We start from the raw sequence: 19,119 nt of genomic DNA, 5'->3' as shown, positions 1-19,119 counted from the left end.
AGACCCATGGATTCCTCAGAGGCACCTGGAAAAAGGTAGGAGAAGAAGAAGATGTGCCCCGGGCCTCCTCTACCTTCACTTGACCTCCAAACCAGAACGGCTCTACATTTATTTGTTAGAAATATTGGACTGCCGCTATACAAATATTAGGAAACTACTGGCCTAGGCTTCCTATTTGATCTTGGCTTTAAAATAAGTAACTTCTCCCAGGCTAATAAGTTTATTGAGAAAAATGAAATCAGGAAGAGCTTTTAACTAACACAGATATTCCATGATCTCTTTTCCAAAATATTCTTGTTTTACAAACCCAAGTTGACTGCTGATATATATGTATGTGCATGCAATTTAAAAATTGGGAGAAAAAACTATTTTTCATATAAAGTCATTAAAGTAACTTTCATAGCATCATGTAACCTTAAAATAGTTTTAATGAGCTGTTTACAATGAGAATTAACAAAAAAAGAAAGAAAGAAAAACACCATGGGTGAATAGAAATTTTGAAAATTCTTAGGAATTTGAAAATTGAATAGAATTTCAAAGAATGTCAAAGATATTTTTTCAGGATTTAAAGAGGCATGATCCACATTTATGTTTACTGAGTTATTGGCTATTGTTTAGATAATGGACACTGTAATAGGTTACTCATTGATCAAAACAGAAAAATAGTACAGGATAATTTTTCACTCTTCCTCCTTACAGTTGACTGCTTGCAACCCCAACAGCTTAAGGTATAAAGGAATGAGGGGTACAAAGAGAAGGAACATATTAATAATTTTCAAACGTGGGAGATTTATTTACAAAGAAACCACAAAAAATAATCTTTTATCCCCATAACACATACGACAATAACGGTTGGTGATTAGAATATAATAATTAAATTTGTATTTTTTTAAATTTTTTTTTTTTTTTTACATTTACTTATTTTTTGAGAGACATAGAGAGACAGAGCACAGGTTGGGGAGGGGCAGAGAGAGAAGGAGACACAGAGTCCAAAGCAGGCTCCAGGCTCCGCCATCAGCACAGAGCCCGACGCGGGGCTTGAACCCACAAACCGCAAGACCATGACCTGAGCCGAAGTCGGACACCCAACCGAGTCATCCACGCACCCCAAATTTGTATTTTTTATATAGGCTCTTAAGAGATTGAACAGACAAGCTCCAGAGCTGCAGAAAATATTTACAAAACAGTTATCTAACAAAGTACTGGTATACAAAGAACTTTAAAGTCAACAATAAGAAAACAGCCCATGTAAAAATTTGCAAAAAATCTCAACAGATACCTCACCAAAAAAAAGATATATAGATAGCAAATAAGCATATAAAAAGACACTCCACATGTTATTCTACAATCTCAAACCAAAACAATGAGATAGTAAATACCATACATATTAGAATACTTGAAATCCAAAACACTGACAACACCAAATGCAGGCAAAGATGTGGGAATGCAAAATGGGACAGTCACTTTGGCAGTTTCTTACAAAACATGCTTTTACCATATGACCCAGCATTTGTGATCCTTGGTATTCACCCAAATATGTTGAAAATTTATGTACACATAAAAACCTTCACACAAATGTCTATAACATCTGTACTCATAATTATCAAAACTTGTAAGCAACCAAGGTGAGTGCATAAACTGTGGTACATCCATACACTGAAATGTTTAGGACTAAAAGAAATGAACTATGAAGCCATAAAAAGACAGGGAGGAAACTTAAATGCATATCACTAAATGGAAGAAAATGATCTGAAAAGGCTACATAATGTACGATTCCAATAATTTGACATTCTGGAAAAGGCAAACTACAGAGAATAAATATGATTAACACAGAAAAATAAAGAATACCAACAAAATTTGTAAGGAATTTTAATTTTGGTTAATGTTTAAGTACACCATGCCATACAACAACGTAAGCATAACTTAATTTTGACAACCATAACATTTCAAAATGTTCAAATGTTTCAAAATGATTCAAAATCGTAAAGAAAGGTATTTTATTTCCATCATGGCTATTTCTGTTTATCTTAGCAAGAAAATATCTAAAATCATGTTGCCTGCCAAGGTCATTTAGCATATCTTATCCTTTTTGATGATTACTTACATTTATTTTTCTCTTTTGCTTTTGTACCACTAAACATAAATAATACAACATGGTAACTACAATGTTTGAAATCTCAAGATTTAAGGCATTTAATACCAATTTCTGTGTATTTTCCCTACAGCATCTTTCTGGTTAAGCAGCTGTTAAGCAGCTGTTGTTAGTCTCTGGGATGTTGCTAGGGAACACAGAATCAGGGTGATTTCCCTAGGCTCTGGACTTTAATGGGGATCGCTTAAATTGAGCACTGGATAATGTGATTCAGAAAGCAGCCGGCAGGTAGAAAGAGGTAAAGCTAGCAGCTGGCTCTTGGGTTGGGGGTGGAAATTTGAGGCTCATATAAGCATAATTCAGACAAAGGAAACTGCATTTTCTATTCTCCTACTGAATAATGCCACAAATTGCCCTCTTGGAATGTCCCTTTCTTTTAGGGGCAGTTCTTGATACTGGGAAAGAACATAAAACGATAAACCACTTGGGGAAGATTCATATCATAAATTTATGCTTTGGAGAAAGGAAAGGGTGTTTATAGAGTTCCATGCCCATTCCCCATCTTCCTTAGGATAACAGAGATGTGGAATGTGGGTGGACTGTCAGAAAAGTGCTAAAACTCTCAAAACAACATGATATCCATTGCAGAAGCTGTGCACTGAGTCATGGAGGGAACACAATGTTGTGGACTCTGAAACTGAACAGACCTGAGTTTAAAATCTGGACTCCACTAGTTATTACTTACAGAGGACCTTGGGGGAATATACTTGACTATTCTAAGCTTTAGCTTCTTTATATGTATGTGATCATTTGCATATTACATAATAGTAATATCTATAGTTCAAAAGATCATTGTATTGAATGAGATAATGCTTATAAAGTTCATTCCACAGCTAATAATCAAGAAAATATCAGCTATCAGTTTGTTGTGAAAAGATTTTCATACAGTGAAATTGATGAGCACTTTGGCAAAACTTATTTAATGGCACTTCAGTTGTCCAGATGTTATGCCTGCTTAATAAACTCATTTGTTCATGCTGATGCACACTATTCTTCATCTCTTTTAGTTACTTCATATTTCGGCCATGGTTATTCTTTCCCTCATAAATGCAGTTGTTTATACTGATGACCAAACCAACCAACCAACCAACCAAGTAAACCCAAACCTGAAAAACAAAGAAGACTGTGTTGTGTCCACTAAACAATTTCAAACCTCGGCATGCCTTATGATAGTGCCACTAACAAGGCCTGAAACAGGTCCTTGTGTTATTACCAGTAATCTGTCAACATTTGGTGCTAAAAGAGATATAAAATATGACAGTTTCACGCTGGGGTCTTACATGATGTCAAATTCCTGAAAATAGTTATCTGGACTGACTTCAAAGTACAAAATATTCAGATTTGTCTTAAAGTTTTCATAAATGTTAGTATAAAGATTTTCACAATTTAAAAACAGCATCATAAAAGATATAATACTCTGTCATTTGTGCCAATTCAGTCTAAAAAACATCAAGCTGCACAGTGGAATCACTGAATATACAAAGAGTTTAAAATTGAAAAAAAAAAAAAAAAACCACCAAAGAAGTCTGTGTATTTGAAATAAATAGTTTGGGTATAAATATAGATTTTGTGATGAAATCACTGCTGATAATTTTATTCTCTCAAAACAGGTTGAGAAATATAGATACTTACTCCTAGGAAACAGTACTCTTAAGAGCCTAGTTAGTCTATTCTATGCACAAATAAAAGAAATATGGTCAATTCTTGTAATTTGTGGTAGTTTGGTGGGATAAAGTCACTGCATACAGTGAATTAGCAAATACTAAACCATTGTTCCTAGCAGATATATGCCGTTAGGTTACTACAGCCTCTGGCTGCATTTTTGCCAACTGATGAATACATAATCTTGCTTTATGCATGTTTCTGTTTAAAGACACCTTGTTTAATATACATTGTTGATTCACTAAGATTGAATTCACCAAACCTGATCAGAGCTCATCTAACACAGGCATTTTCTCTATAAAGCACCATCACAGCCTTTTTACAGTTAGGAACACTACCCAGCACGTGAGTAGCAATCATGGAGGGCATTTTCAACAGTGAAATAATCAACACAAAAGGACAAAAACGTACAAATGTGCCACTATACAGATCACAATAAGGACACTTGTTTATAATATCAGAGCTACAATAAGAAAGCAGAGCATTGCCTTAATTTAACCTTAGCTGGGAACAGCACCTCACAGATGCAAATTTTCTACAGGCCTGTACCTGTCTGAGAATGACTGTGACAGTGCCAGGAGTCCTGATTTGGGGGATCAAAAAATAAATTTTAGCGAGTAGGAGAAATCACAAATACAAAATCTGCAAGTTAGGGAATTGACTGTAATACTGTTGAAGAGGTCCCATGCCTTTTCCTCCAGATTTGAATTTATTTTCTTTAAAGTTTATCATGTTCAGGAGACTTAGAAGATTTTTTCTAAGGACCTTCAAAATGAAACCAAAGATATTTTCTCTTGGTCTCCAAAGGTAGAAACAGTGCTTCATTATTTACCATCTGATGGAAATAAAAATGCCATAATTATATAGGTTACAGGAGAAATTATACTGATAAAAATTCCATACAAGATTTCAAAATTGAAGTTCTTCCTTTTAGAAAAGAGAAAAAATTATAGGAGAAAAAATCAAGGTAAATCGGATGCTATAGTGTCTTATTTTTCAGAATGATAATAAAATTGACACTTAAAAGCAGAGATTTAGATACTATTTAGTAAGTGTGAATTTACCTTTTACAGAAAATGGTCAATGCAAAATAAAATAAATCCCAGAACTCCTTTTTAAATTGGATGAAGACTCTCAAATGAAGCCATGGCCAAACATGCAAATGGATATTATTCAAGAATCTCATTTTTCCTGAAATTATGCAAACATCGCTATCAATTTAATTAATCTTGATTATTTTAATACAGTGGTCAAGTAATGCTCCTTACATCTCAGAGCTATTACATACAGTTTTCATGTAAGGGCCAAAGATTTATGTTCAATTCTCCACTATTTCCAGATGTACTCATGTACATGAGTTCATGTACATGCAAATGTCTCAGGTGGACAGAAAACTCAGAAGCCTGGCACTACTGGTTATGGGATGGGTAACCAACCTGAGCCGCTTTGAACACTCAGTGGTACTGTGGATAAATATGTCACATTACCTGAAAGAGTCAACCATTTTATTAATTTAATTGCATGCATAAGAATTTCCTATTTTTGTTTATTATCTTACACTTCAAATTTAACTTTGTGTTCCTAAAGTCCTATGCTACCGTGGCACAGTAGTTGGAATAAAATAAATGGAAATTAACATTACTTTAGGAAGATTCCGGCATTTTTCAAAAATAGTCTTTGATAAATATTGAGCAATAAGCATGAATAAAACTTCTTGCTTAGCCAAAGGTCCATTTATAGAGAAAATAGCCACTATCACCTCTAAATCATCTGTTGCACCTCTACCTGACAACATTTTAGGCATGTTACATCCAGGGTTATTATGTATATATGTTGCTTTTCCTTCCAAAAAAAAGCTTTTTTGGTATTACATTGCTTGATTTCAGTATTCTCAACTCTAACACTATTTTGATGCATGCTAATATGGTTTCAGAAACAGGTTTTAAGCAGGATAAATATATATGGTAGGGTGTCATCTCATTAACATGGTTTGTGAGATATCAATTGGATAGTAGATAAAAGAAAGAATGTTCTAACTCATTTTTGGAAAAATCTTTTATGGTCAATTCCTAGCATCTTGTTAAAAGTTTAAGCATGAATACATATATTTATCACTTTTCCTTCCTATTAAAATGAGAGGAAATAAAAAAGAGAAACTTAAAAACCTGAAAGAGAAGGAAAACAGGCTGTTGAGTGAACAAAACATTTGAACAGATTTCTGTAACATGACATTGGAAGGAGTAGTGGTTACTAGTGAAGCCATGAAGAGGAAGGAGAAAGATAGTATGGAATAGTGCATGGGGTTAAACAGAGGCTTATCTATCCTGCAGAATCTTCAAAAGGCTTTTGAGGGTCCAAAGCACAGCATAAGTAAGGAATTAATTCAGAGTAAAATGAGGAACAAAAATCAAGGGATCACTGGGTCACTGTTTCCTTCCTTACACAATAGTGACAAAAATTAGCCCCTTTACAATCTTATTAAGAAGTAAAATGGAACAACAGACAACAGAAGCTATCCTTCAACACACATGCAACAAGTGTCTTGAATGATTAGGCATCTACTCCAACCCCTTTCCCTTATCTGGGTTAAATGAAGAAGTGTTTCTTCTAAAGAAACTGAACCCTAGAGAAAAGATTCCCCTTGTAACATTTAGAAGCAGCCCAACATAATGGCTATCAAACCAATCATCCCAAAGCAAGGGCCACCAACCTTATATAGGTGCATACATCTACAAATCAACTTTTTATTGTCTCAAAGATCTAACATTCAATCATTAATCATTGAATCATATTCAAATGCTGAAGCATTTGCACAATGACCACTTGGCTTATTTTCCTTATTTTACCCAGTGACTCTTCAACAAGAGTTAAAAGTTAATTTTAATCTTGATCTAATAAATAAAATCATAAACTCTACGTATTACATATTTGAGAGTTGGCTTATAGAAGGAACCCACTGAAGTTCTGCATTGTATAAATATGGCAGAAGGGTACATCTTTCTCCCAACTTTAACCTTTCCAGTCCACTTGGGACATCCTCAAGGCCTACCCAGAAAATCCTAAAGCAGTGTTTCTTAAATGCAGATTATGAATGTCCAGTGAGCTAGAAGATAATCAACACAAAACAAATGCAATGGAATAATATCAAAAGAAATATTAGGAGTGGATGTGAAAAAGCTCCTATTGGCCAACCCATATGAAAATTTGAGCATCCAAATAAAAATAAGCACACTAATGGATTATAATCCATCACATAACAAAAAGAATCCATGTGTTTACATTGATAATAAATAAACATATAAATAAAGGAGATAAAAAGCTCTTCTTTACAGAAAAATGTTATAAAGATAAAAGGAATACAGGGGTATTAGAAGAATCATCTCACAAGCATCATAGGAAAAATAATTCTGGCAAAGATTATGAGTGGATGCTGTATCTGGAATTTGATAAAGAATGGCATATTTATAGTGTTTCCCAGGATTCCTCACATATGACTCCTAAATTACAAAAAAAAAAATATGAAGACAGTATATAACCAAATGACCCAAATTAACATTTATCAATAGGAGACAAATTATATCATGTGCCTCTGGCCCCAATACTCTGAGAAGGACACAGAATCAATTGTGCAGTATTCCTGACAAAAATGTATGTATAAACTGCCGCTAACCATGAGGACTATCAGAGGAAACCAAATGGAATCTCTAAAATGATAGGACTTTTCCCTTCAAAAATGCTATGAAGTCAAAGAAAGGCTGAGGAACGGTTCAGGAACATTATTCGGATAACTGAAAGACTAAACACATGGACTAAAGATTGGATCAAATATCATACACTGTTAAAGTTCCTGAATTTGATAACTGTGCAGTGGCTCTGTCACAGTATATTATTGTTCTTTGGAAACACACTTCAGGCATCTCATACGTAACCTAGTCTCAGATGGTTCAGAAAAATAGTAACGTCTATCTCCGTAAATAGAAATTTGGTGTGGAATCCAGGCATGTGAATTTGAAAAAAACTCTTGGTTTGATATGCACTCGGTTTAAAATTACTGCTCTAGAGTTTACTGTAATACAGACTGAAAACCATTAATCAGGAGATAAATGCCCAGCATTATGGATTAACAGTAGTAGGAGACTCCTGTCAACGAAAACATCAAAACGGATGTGCCATTTTTGACAAAAAGTTTTATTTTAAAGGATGGAGAAAATGTTTGAAAGAAAGTAGAAAGAAACGCCCCTTTTAACTCTTTTTGTGTTCATCTTTAAGACTTGGCATTCATGGCTGTGTTCTCTCCTTCTGTACATAACATTATGTGGATAATATTCAATAATATAAATATTAAACATAATATTGTTTTTATACCATAAAACATTTATTTAGTACTTTCTCTATGCTAAATACTCTGTTAAAGTGTTTATGTGTTACCTCATTTTAATCCTCACAACAACCACAACAGGTAGAGATTATTATTCTAATTTTGTAGCTGAGGAACTATGACCCAGAGAGGTTAAACATCTTTGCCCAAGATCTCATAGCTGGCAAATGTGAAATTTAGGATTCAAGCTTAGGTCTATGTGAGTCCAAAGCTTTTATTCTCAACCACCAAACCTTATGCCCAGAACCGTTAGAGCCCACAGATGGCAAAGGCAATCTACCATCTGTTTCTTCGGCGCTGGCTCTCCTCTCTTTTTCCTGTTACTGCTTATTACCTCCATTGTTGTTTCCGGCTGCGGTTTTTCTCATAGGCTTTGATGAGAAAACAGATCTGGTTAAAACTCCAACACAGAATCTGATTCACCTATAGACTGCGGTCCTCAGTTTCCTCATCAGTAAGATAATGGATAATTCTTATCCCATGGGACTTACAGGGGATAACATTTAAAGAACCTAATTCAGAGTAACAGGTAGTTTCGTGGCCATCTTTCAAACTTCTTTAAATGATAATCATACATTGCTTTTTCCATTTCAAATTAACCTGATTATTTTGGATTTATTAGTGAGTAGTTATAGTCCTGCTTCTGAATTTCATTAATTTAGGATCTGAGAAATTGGGAGAGATGCCATTTACCTTTGCTAGGTGAATATATAAAGTAAGAAAAAGATTCTAACTTTGCTTAGATTGAAACACTATATATAAAAACAAAGTTTGACAATTAAGGCCGAGTACTTAGTCATCAGTCAGTGATAACAGAGATACCTTTTTGGCAGTTAAGCACTACCATCATCTTTAATCATCATCAGTGTTTCTAGAAATGAAAACTTTAAGACTCCATAGGAAAATTCAACATGTCAAAGTCACTTCTGGTAGCATGACAAAATAAATCTGTCAATTAATAAGAGGAAATTTCTACTATAGATCTCTAGAACATCAGCAATCACCAGTAATTTAAATTTTAAAGTACTTTGTGAATAGCATGGTAATTCACTAGATCTTTAAAATTAAGGTTACAATTGTTGAGATTCATATTTTTAAGCATATTTCTTAATTACGGAATACTAATATTTATTCAAACATGTTCGTTAAGACAATACCTTTGGAACAACCTATTACACTGTGCTTTTTTTCACATTTATCATATATATAGTAAAAGAAATAAATATTTAAAAATGTATACATACCTTGTTTTATCATGCTCTATTTCACTGCACTTGGCAGATACTTAGTTTTCTACAAATTGAAGGACTGATGCAAACCTGCATCAAGCAAGTGCATCAACGCCATTTCCACCCCCGCCCCCCCGCCCCGCCAGCATTTGTGCACTTTGTGTCACATTTTAGCAATTCTTGCAACACTTCAAACTTTTTCATTATCGTATTTGTTGTGGTGATCTGTGATCAGTGAATATGAGTCACTGAAAGCTCACATGATGGTTAGTGTCTTTTAGCAATAAAATATTTTGTAGCTAAGGTGTGCACATTTTTTAGACATAATACTATTGCACACTGTAATAGACTACAGTACAGTATAAACATAACTTTTATATGCATTGAGAAACAAAAAAAAAATTCCTTTGATTTGCTTTATTGTGGTATTCAGTTTATTGTGGTCCAGAGCCAAACCCTCAATATCTCCAAGGTAGGCCTGTATATAGGCAGTCCTTGCTTTGTACAACATTGTGCTAACTATTAACAGTGACCATGGGACTGTGAAAAGCTCTAATATGCACATTTCAGTTACAATGGTACCATGCAAAGTAAGAACTGAGTTTAAGTACTAAGACGAGGAATTGATTCCAATCAATAGGCTACATGGATAAACCCAGTACCAAATACAGTGCCTTATCCCTATAAAGTGCTCAGTAAATATTTTGAGTGAACAAATGGATGAGTGGCATGCAATGATAAAAAACTGAATTAGATGAACCTTGACTTAAACTTCACGTATCTTTTAAAAATTAACTCAAATTGGATCACAGACTTAAATGTAAAGTGTACAATTGTAAAACTTTTAGAAAAATTCATAGAAGGAAATCTTAAGGATCTAGGATTAGGCAGAGTTCTCATACTTGACATCAAAAGGATGATCCATAAGAGTAAAACTCCATAAGAGTAAAAACTGATAAAGTATATCTCTATAATCAAGAACTCTTGCTCTTTGAAGCCCTATGTAAAGAAGATGAAAACACAAGCTGTGTAGAGACTGAGAGAAAATATTTGAAAACTACATTCTGACAAAGGACCACTATCTAGAATGCATAAACAACTCCCAAAACAATAAAAAAAAATCAATTTAAAAAGAAGCAACAGATATTTTGCCAAAGAGGATATACCAAATGGCACGTAAGCGGATGGTGACACATTCAATATACCATTACCCAGGAGGGAGTGGGTCTAACCATAAAAGGGCAGCATGAGGAATCCCTGTGGTGCTTGAATTGTTCAGTATCTTGGCTGTGGTGCTGGATAGTCGAAGCTGTGAATAATTTCATATACCTATTTACACATGGGAGTGAAAATAAAACTGGGGTTATATGAATAAGATTGACAGACTGTATTCATATCAATGTCTGGGTTGTGATAGTAGATTACAGTTTTGCAAAATGTCCCCATCCGTAGAAACCTGCCAAGGTGTACAAAAGATCTCTCTGTATACTTCCTGCAACTGCACGTGAATCCACAATCACCTCAGAAAAGGGGAAGGGTAAAATTGTACACTTACAATGGGTGAATTTTGATATGTGAATGATAAAGCAGTAAACTGGTTTAAAAAAAGAATCAGAGAGAAACTCTAATGCCTGCTCTAAAGAGAATGACAAAGGACGCAGCAAGTCTAGCGTCATTTGACAAATAGTAACTATGTTAAATTTCGGGAAATTCAACTAATCATTAAAAATCTATAACCTATGAATCATCTCTGACTTCATGGAACTTCCTATATGGGTCAAAAGAAGACATGATCAAGGAATACAAATCCTGAAAGATATAAATCCTATGTTCTGACTATTTACATAGGATGCATCAATAATTGGATAGAACATAATTGGGAAGTGGAACCTGGGTGGCCCAGTCAGTTAAGCGTCCTGCTTCGGCTCAGGTCATGATCTTGCGGTTTGTGGGTTCGATCCCTGTGTTGCTCTCTCTGCTTCTGAGAGCTTGGCGCCTGGAGCCTGCTTTGGATTCTATATCTCCCTGTCTCTCTGCCCCTCCCCCTGCTCATGCTCTGTCTCTCTCAAAAGTAAATAAACATTAAAAAAAATAAAAAAATAATAATTGGGCAAAGGTATAAATGCTAAAGAACTGGTATTTGTGTGTCTCCTCTTTGATCTAATAAATATGGAAATGCAAAATATATTAAAGAGAAAACTGGTATAATTACTTATTAAAAATCAAAGTACACTGGGGCGCCTGGGTGGCGCAGTCGGTTAAGCATCCGACTTCAGCCAGGTCACGATCTCACGGTCCGTGAGTTCGAGCCCCGCGTCGGGCTCTGGGCTGATGGCTCAGAGCCTGGAGCCTGTTTCCGATTCTGTGTCTCCCTCTCTCTCTGCCCCTCCCCCGTTCATGCTCTGTCTCTCTCTGTCCCAAAAATAAATAAAAACGTGGAAAAAAAAATTAAAAAAAAAAAATCAAAGTACATAAACTTAATTCAGATTGCTTCAAATAAGCTTATTTCTAATATATAGAAATACTGATAATTTACTAAGAATATTTTAATAATAAGTATCAAATACTATGATTTTAAAAATCAGAGTAAGTTTTGTTTAAACCTCTTATATTCTTTTTTTTATATTTAAAAAAAATTTAAATATTTTTATTTATTTTTGAGAGAGAGTGAGTGGGAGGGGGCAGAGAGAGAGAGAGAGGTAGACACAGAATCTGAAGCAGGCTCCAGGCTCCGAGTTGTCAGTACAGAGCTTGACATTGGGGCTCTAACTCATGAGCCATGAGATCATGACCTGAGCCGAAGTTGGACGCTCAACCGACTGAGCCCCCCAGGTGCCCCTACATCTCTTGTATTCTTAAAAATCCTTGTTTCTATTAAAATAATAATGGTGATGGGGCGCCTGGGTGGCGCAGTCGGTTAAGCGTCCAACTTCAGCCAGGTCACGATCTCGCGGTCCGTGAGTTCGAGCCCCGCGTCGGGCTCTGGGCTGATGGCTCAGAGCCTGAAGCCTGTTTCCGATTCTGTGTCTCCCTCTCTCTCTGCCCCTCCCCCGTTCATGCTCTGTCTCTCTCTGTCCCAAAAATAAATAAACGTTGAAAAAAAAAAAAGAAAAAAAAAAAAAAAGAAAAGAAAATAATAATGGTGACATTAATAATAATACACACTTTTATTATGTATTGATGGGTTATTTGGAAAAGCTTATTTAAAAAAAATAAGTGTTTAGGCCTCTTTGGGTTTTAAACTTTATTTCTAGTTTTATTATGCTGAGATTGAGGAATGTAGGCTATATGATGTCTGCCTGAGAGAAATGTGTAAGTTTTCTTGACACTGTTACAATGGAAAGTGAATTTAAAGTTACAGCTCCAATTATGCCATATGTCCTATGACCTTAGATATTTCAAACAAGGTTTGTGAGCTTCTGTTTCCTATAAAATACGGGAAATCATTCCTGTCTATTTTACAGGATTGCTTTAAGTCTTAATTGATGAGACAGATATATATAAATATATATATATATATGCATATATATATATATATATATGACATAAAAGCATCTTTTAATTGGTAAAGCAGTATGTAGATCCTGACCTTTTTCTAATGCAAAGATTGCAGAAACAGCAATACTTTTCTGACATGATTTTAGATGTAATTTTCTCATTTTTACCAAGTGAAATACAGTTTCAGTCAAAACGGAGCACAATGGCACTTCCACCAAGAAGCCAGAATAAATTAATCATCAACTATATTAGTCACCAACTTATTAAAGGGTATGAGAACCGTAATACTTTTCTAGTCTAGTAGATGGCTACATTTCTAAAACAGACAGTATTCTTGACTGACTGTATTTGTAATGTCTTGTTCTCTTTTCAAAAGAGTATTTCCACAAAAAGTAAGATGAATTTATTTTAGTAATAGCTGTTGCTATATCTAATATACAGCTTATCTGTAAAATGTTAAGCAGCTTTAATCAAAACATCCCTATGTAACAAACATCAAATGAAATACTGTTCTATAAGAAAAAGGTAAATGAATTAGTACGTTTAGTAATTCCATGGCAGTAAACATTCCACATGCTGTGGAGATAACTCCACGTAATAAAGAATGGCTTACATACCATTTAGGTAGAAAATACATGGTGGGAGATGGGAAAAACAGAAATGAGTCTGGAGGCATCAAAAAAGCCTACTTCTTTAAATACTTTGGTTTGAAGCAAACCAATTCCATAAATTTCTTCCTGAGAAAACGCTGTGAATCACTGGTTTGTGATGATTGACATATAAATAATCTCATTAAAATAACTCACTATAGAAAGTTAGTTTTCTTCAATAATTCCTAAACATCTGAATAGTGGAATTCAGAAATGAGAGATTTCCTATCTCAGATAAAGATTTAAAATGTATACCAGAAAAGTTAGTCCGAAAATGTTAATCTTATTATGACTTAAAGATGAGGAAATTCACTTTTATCTTCTTAGAAATTTTCAGTATTCTTCAATTAGATAGTAACAACTAGAATTTGATTATTTTAGGTTTTCTGATTATGTTATCATTTATCCTTCAATGATATCATGTGATACTACTCAATGGCATAAGAACATCAGAAATTCTGTGAGAAAACATTTTCTATAAGACATTTAGAATCCAAGTGGCAGCCCAGCATTTATTTCTCCACTTCCCAAAGAATAGACCACCAAAGTAGTTCAGAACACACTGGGTGGAGAAATTTAAAAAAAAGAAAAGAAAAAAAAGGGAAGAAAAAAAAAATGTGATAACCAAAATCACATCCCTAAAACTGAATGGCAACGATTGAGGGAAAGAAGGGTAGGTCCACAAGGAGGTCTTTCTAAGAAAAGGGAAATAGCTAAGTATTAAGAGGTCACAAGGTACGTTAAACACATTAAAAAAAAAAAAAAAAAAAAACAAAACCCACACTCATTAAATTTAAAGATCTGGTCTGCAAGAGCAGTTTTTGTTACTAAAAGGCATACCATTTGTAGTTGTTTTTTTTTAATTCAAAAAGATTTACAATATCACTTTGGTTTCTGAAGCTTTTTTCCAGTTCTTTAATTTGATTCTATAATGAGGGCCACCAAACGGCATCTAAACAAATCTAAAAATTAAAATGTGTCATTTAAATGTGACCAAAAAAAAGCTGAGAATTTTAGCTTTGTTTAATTTCTTTGGCTTGTTTTGTAAGAAATGTTCCACTGTTTTATTTTAACCTTTAAATGAAATACATTTATCATACCTCACCTGTTTTAACTTTTAAGCAAAAAGAATTATTACACTCCTCATCAGCATTATTGTTAATTACGCTGGTTCTTACTTAACCGCACTCAAGCCCACTGAAAATCAGCAGCTGCCATAGCAGCATATCTCAACCCACCTCCTTGGGGCACACCACGCTCTGTGCCCACGGACCAAAATGTCCATTGCTATGACAGTTGAGGAATTAAAATAACAAAACAAAAACTAATTCTCACTGAATTGCCTTTAGACAAACAAAACAAGAAATTAAAATATTGAGGGCAGCCAGAATACAAGGAAAGACAGAAATGAGGTGAGAAAATATCCAGTAATGAAAAGAGACAGACAGAAAATATAGATTGATTTGGGCTCCTTCTCTTTATTAGCTGTATTGGGAAAGTCACTTAAATTCGAGGTCTCAGTTTCCTCACCTGTAAAACAAGAGTTTTGAACCTGATGATCGATCCCTAAGGTCTCTTTTAGCTATAAAATTCTATGATTCTGAGACATAGAGATGAGAAAAAAATTTTTTTCTCTGACAGTGAGAAAAAAATCCTAAAAAATAAAATAAAATGACGAGGTGATAGAGAGTGTGTGTGTCTAAGCATCTGTTCTTTCCATTCTTTTCCCCTGTGTTCATGACTTCTACAAATCACTACTCAGTATGGGCAGATAGGGATTCTCCTAATACGGCTCACTAACTAAAATCTTGTTTCTTCATTCAACGAGCTTATGAAATCTTATGGAATCTATTCCTGACAAACACATGAACACAGAGCTAAACTCCCTAAACCTAATGCCTAAACCTGAAACCACAAATCTTTTTTCATCTCTGTCACTAAAGTATGTGCCACAAGTACGATGTAAATTATTCAAGCCGAGATGTTTTAATTTTGTTATAGAATCTATGTGGATAAATTTGTCAGAAAAACAAAGTGATGAGGAAAAAAAAATAAGGAATAGAAATTTCTAGAAGTAGCTATATTTCATTAAAGTTGTTTTAAAATTATTAAGTAATTCAATGAAAAAGCAATATGAGTTAGATGTATTTCGGACTTCAGTATTAATGATCTTGATGCATTATCACAGGCCAGCCAAGGGATTAGCCTCAGTTTCCAAATTTGAATCAAAATACAGAAAAAAGACAGTTGTACACAACTTGGTTAAGTACTGAACTATAAAACCAGACGTTTCAGTAATTTCAATGCACTGCGATCAAAGAAGATAATGTCTTGGTGAATCAATGGTTTTATTTTACACTGTGAAGTAAGGAAAATGACTATCTTTTAACCTGTACAAAAGCACAGTAAACACATAAAAAAATCCCTATTAAATTGATCACATACAAGAAATTATAATGCCTGTTTCAGCTTATTTAGCAGTTATTACTATAGCGTATTTTGTGGGTGGAAATGTTTCAACTGTATTATTTTCTCAAGCGTCTGTTTAAAATTTTGCATATATCTAAGGGCCCCAAATCACATTAGTTAACTGGCTGTAACCTACTATAAATGAAATACTAGCCTGACAGAGAATCCCAATTTAAAAGCCAAACTTGTAATTTGAGAATTGACACATTTAGGCTACTGTGAAACACTTCAGGTATAGAAGATAAACCTGAATTACACTTTACGAGCGGGTAAGGATTTACAACATCTCTCAAACCTGGAAGGAGCACAGGCACTTTTACAGCAGATCACAGCCAACAGAGTGTCACAACAAACCCTGAAAGCCTGCACCTTTAATTCCTATTAAGCTTATGCGATTCATTGATAAAATCTGTGCTGGTGGTGCACAGCCGGGAAATGCTGATAGGAGGTACCTGCCACCTAATAATGCTGAAAAACAGACCTGCAAAGTACACTTCTATTCTCAGATTCACCTCTCCCATCCTTACTTGATCTTCCACCATCATAAAGAGGGCCACTGACTTGCATTCTTTCTATACCAGAAAAGCACACCTCTAGCTTTTCCTAACTTCTTTCCTCCTTGAGAGCTATCTTTGCTCACATGTATTTTGATACGGTTTCAACTATATAAGATGGTAATGGGTAAAGAGTACACAATCTCCAGCTGTGATATGCTCTGCTCATGTAGACCCTAAAAATACAAACATTCCTCTCACACACATTGTCCCTCAGGCAGAATTTTCCAAGAAAAATAGTAGGCCCCTCTTCAGATAATTAGAAGGACAAAAAGACAAAAAACAAACAAAAGCCCAACTTTTTTCAGAGAGGTAATGCTTGCCCAAATTTATTGCTTTACAAGTTGACATCTCTCCTTCTCTGACTGCATTTCACTTGGATGCATTTTTGCTCAGTTATTTCCATCTATTAACGCTTACATTTTTCTTTTTTTTTTTTAATTTTTTTTTTCAATGTTTATTTATTTTTGGGACAGAGAGAGACAGAGCATGAACGGGGGAGGGGCAGAGAGAGAGGGAGACACAGAATCGGAAACAGGCTCCAGGCTCTGAGCCATCAGCCCAGAGCCTGACGCGGGGCTCGAACTCCCGGACCGCGAGATCGTGACCTGGCTGAAGTCGGACGCTTCACCGACTGCGCCACCCAGGCGCCCCAACGCTTACATTTTTAATGTTTATTTACGTTTGAGAGAGAGACAGACAGAACACAAGCAGGAGAGGGGCAGAGAGGGTGAGAGACAGAATCTGAAGTAGGCTCCAGGCTCTGAGCCAGCCAGGAGCCTAACCTGGGGCTCCAACTCACAAACCTCGAGATCAGGACCTGAGCCAAAGTCAGAAGAAGCTTAACCGACTGACCCACCCAGGCCCCCCGCCCCCCGCCCATCCATTAACTCTTAAAAGTTATCAGCCAGGCTGTCTGCGTTAGGCAGTCTTGAGGATAGCCCCCAAAGACCCTTGCATCCTGGAACTGGTGCCCTTATATGTTCCTCTCTACATTGACTTTTGGTTGGATTTACTGAGTCACTTCTATTACAATGTGGCAATGGTGATGAAATGCCACTTCAGAGATTAGGTTATAAAAGACTACTGACAGTCTTGGGTACTCTCTATTGTACTCTCTATGTGGTGGAGAACCTGGGTCTGTAAACAACCACGTGAGTGCACGTGGAAGCATGGAAGCGGATCCTTCTACCCCTGAGAGAAGCTTTCAGATCAGACCAGTCCCCACCTATAGCCTGACTACAAACTCCTGAAAGACCTTGAGTCAGAGGCTCTCCACCAAGCTGTAACCAAGTTTCTGACCCACAAAAACTGTGAGATAATCAATGTTTGTGGTTTTAAGCTGCTGAATTTGAGTAATGTGTCACTCAGCAATGGATAACTAATACAGTATCTCATCAGACAAAATATCAAGTTAAAGTGAATAAAAATGGCAAGTTTCTTACTCAACTTGAAAAACAGAATAAATTTTTTTCTTCATTCTCAGATCTGCTCACTTTTGTAAACCATTTTCTTGGGGGGTTTAAAAACCTCCTATCTCGTAAATACGGTTGCCAAACTCCAAATATTAAAAGGAAAGCTCAAATGAAAAACATAAATTAGCTTCGCTTTGCAGTAATAAAGATCATGATATATTGTATTGGAGACAAACATCTAGGATCCAAGAAAATAAAAATTCAATTTTTAAAAAATAAGTAGACTCAGTTATTAAATTACTAATACATACAGATCCTAAAAATAAGAACAAAAAACTTCATTGAGGATTGGAATTAATTTATGTATTTTCACCTAATAATATTTCATTGGAACGCTCACCGTAAGTGAGTAGACCCCAGTCACGAACAAGAGATAGATTAAAAATATGCCAGATTTATAATACAAGTTTGACTGCTGCAGCAACTGGCAAATCCATCATAACCTTAACTAAAAAGTGTTTGCATTCTTATTACTGAAAAGTAAGTAAAGAACCGAAAATGGTACCTATGCTTCAAGAAACCACTGTTTGAAAAGCAACACTTGGGCTAGAAAGAGGATTCCTTGCCATTTCTTGCCTTTATTTCATAACGAGGCCGGTCATCACCTGGGGTCCCAAGTTCACCTACACTCCAGTGGCCTAGAAACACAAGGAACACACCTACTCCCGCCTCCTGATACAGATTCCACATTTTAATAAGCCATCACAGCTGTCACTCTAAATACTCTGCACAGCTATTGGTCCCAAAGTCTCGCTGGTTGGCAAGTTTCTGCCAACTGGCAAGGCACCCGTTGTCTATTTCCGAGAAGAAAAGTAAGGGTATGCAAAGAAGAGAGGCAAGAGCTCTGACATATCTAGGCTGATGCTTGTACCTGAACGACCTGCGATCCCCACCGCCGCCGCGACGAATCGGTCTCTGGGCGGGGGCTTTTTTTAGTCACAAAGAAAATGGCTCAGCCGGGAACCGGTGCCCGGGCCATGGAGAAGCCGGTTCAAACTTCACTTGTTCACGCCGATAGTGGTGACAGCAGTGAGGAGATGAGAGGCAGCACA

The 19,119-nt window shown here is 35.7% G+C and overlaps 1 protein-coding gene across 1 annotated transcript in view; it reads right to left on the bottom strand.

The window, feature by feature from the left end:
* FBXO8 (F-box protein 8) overlaps positions 1–19,048 on the bottom strand; it is a 51,481-nt gene extending 32,433 nt beyond the window's left edge. Inside the window, exon 1 of the mRNA XM_045462775.1 lies at positions 18,939–19,048. The gene's annotated coding sequence lies outside the window, so the exon portion shown is untranslated. The remainder of the gene's footprint in view (positions 1–18,938) is intronic.
* Between the last annotated feature and the right edge of the window lie 71 nt (positions 19,049–19,119).

This window comes from Leopardus geoffroyi, chromosome B1 (genome assembly GCF_018350155.1).
Source record: "Leopardus geoffroyi isolate Oge1 chromosome B1, O.geoffroyi_Oge1_pat1.0, whole genome shotgun sequence".
Classification (NCBI taxonomy): Eukaryota; Metazoa; Chordata; class Mammalia; order Carnivora; family Felidae; genus Leopardus; species Leopardus geoffroyi.
This window is presented reverse-complemented; position numbering and strand designations above follow the sequence as displayed.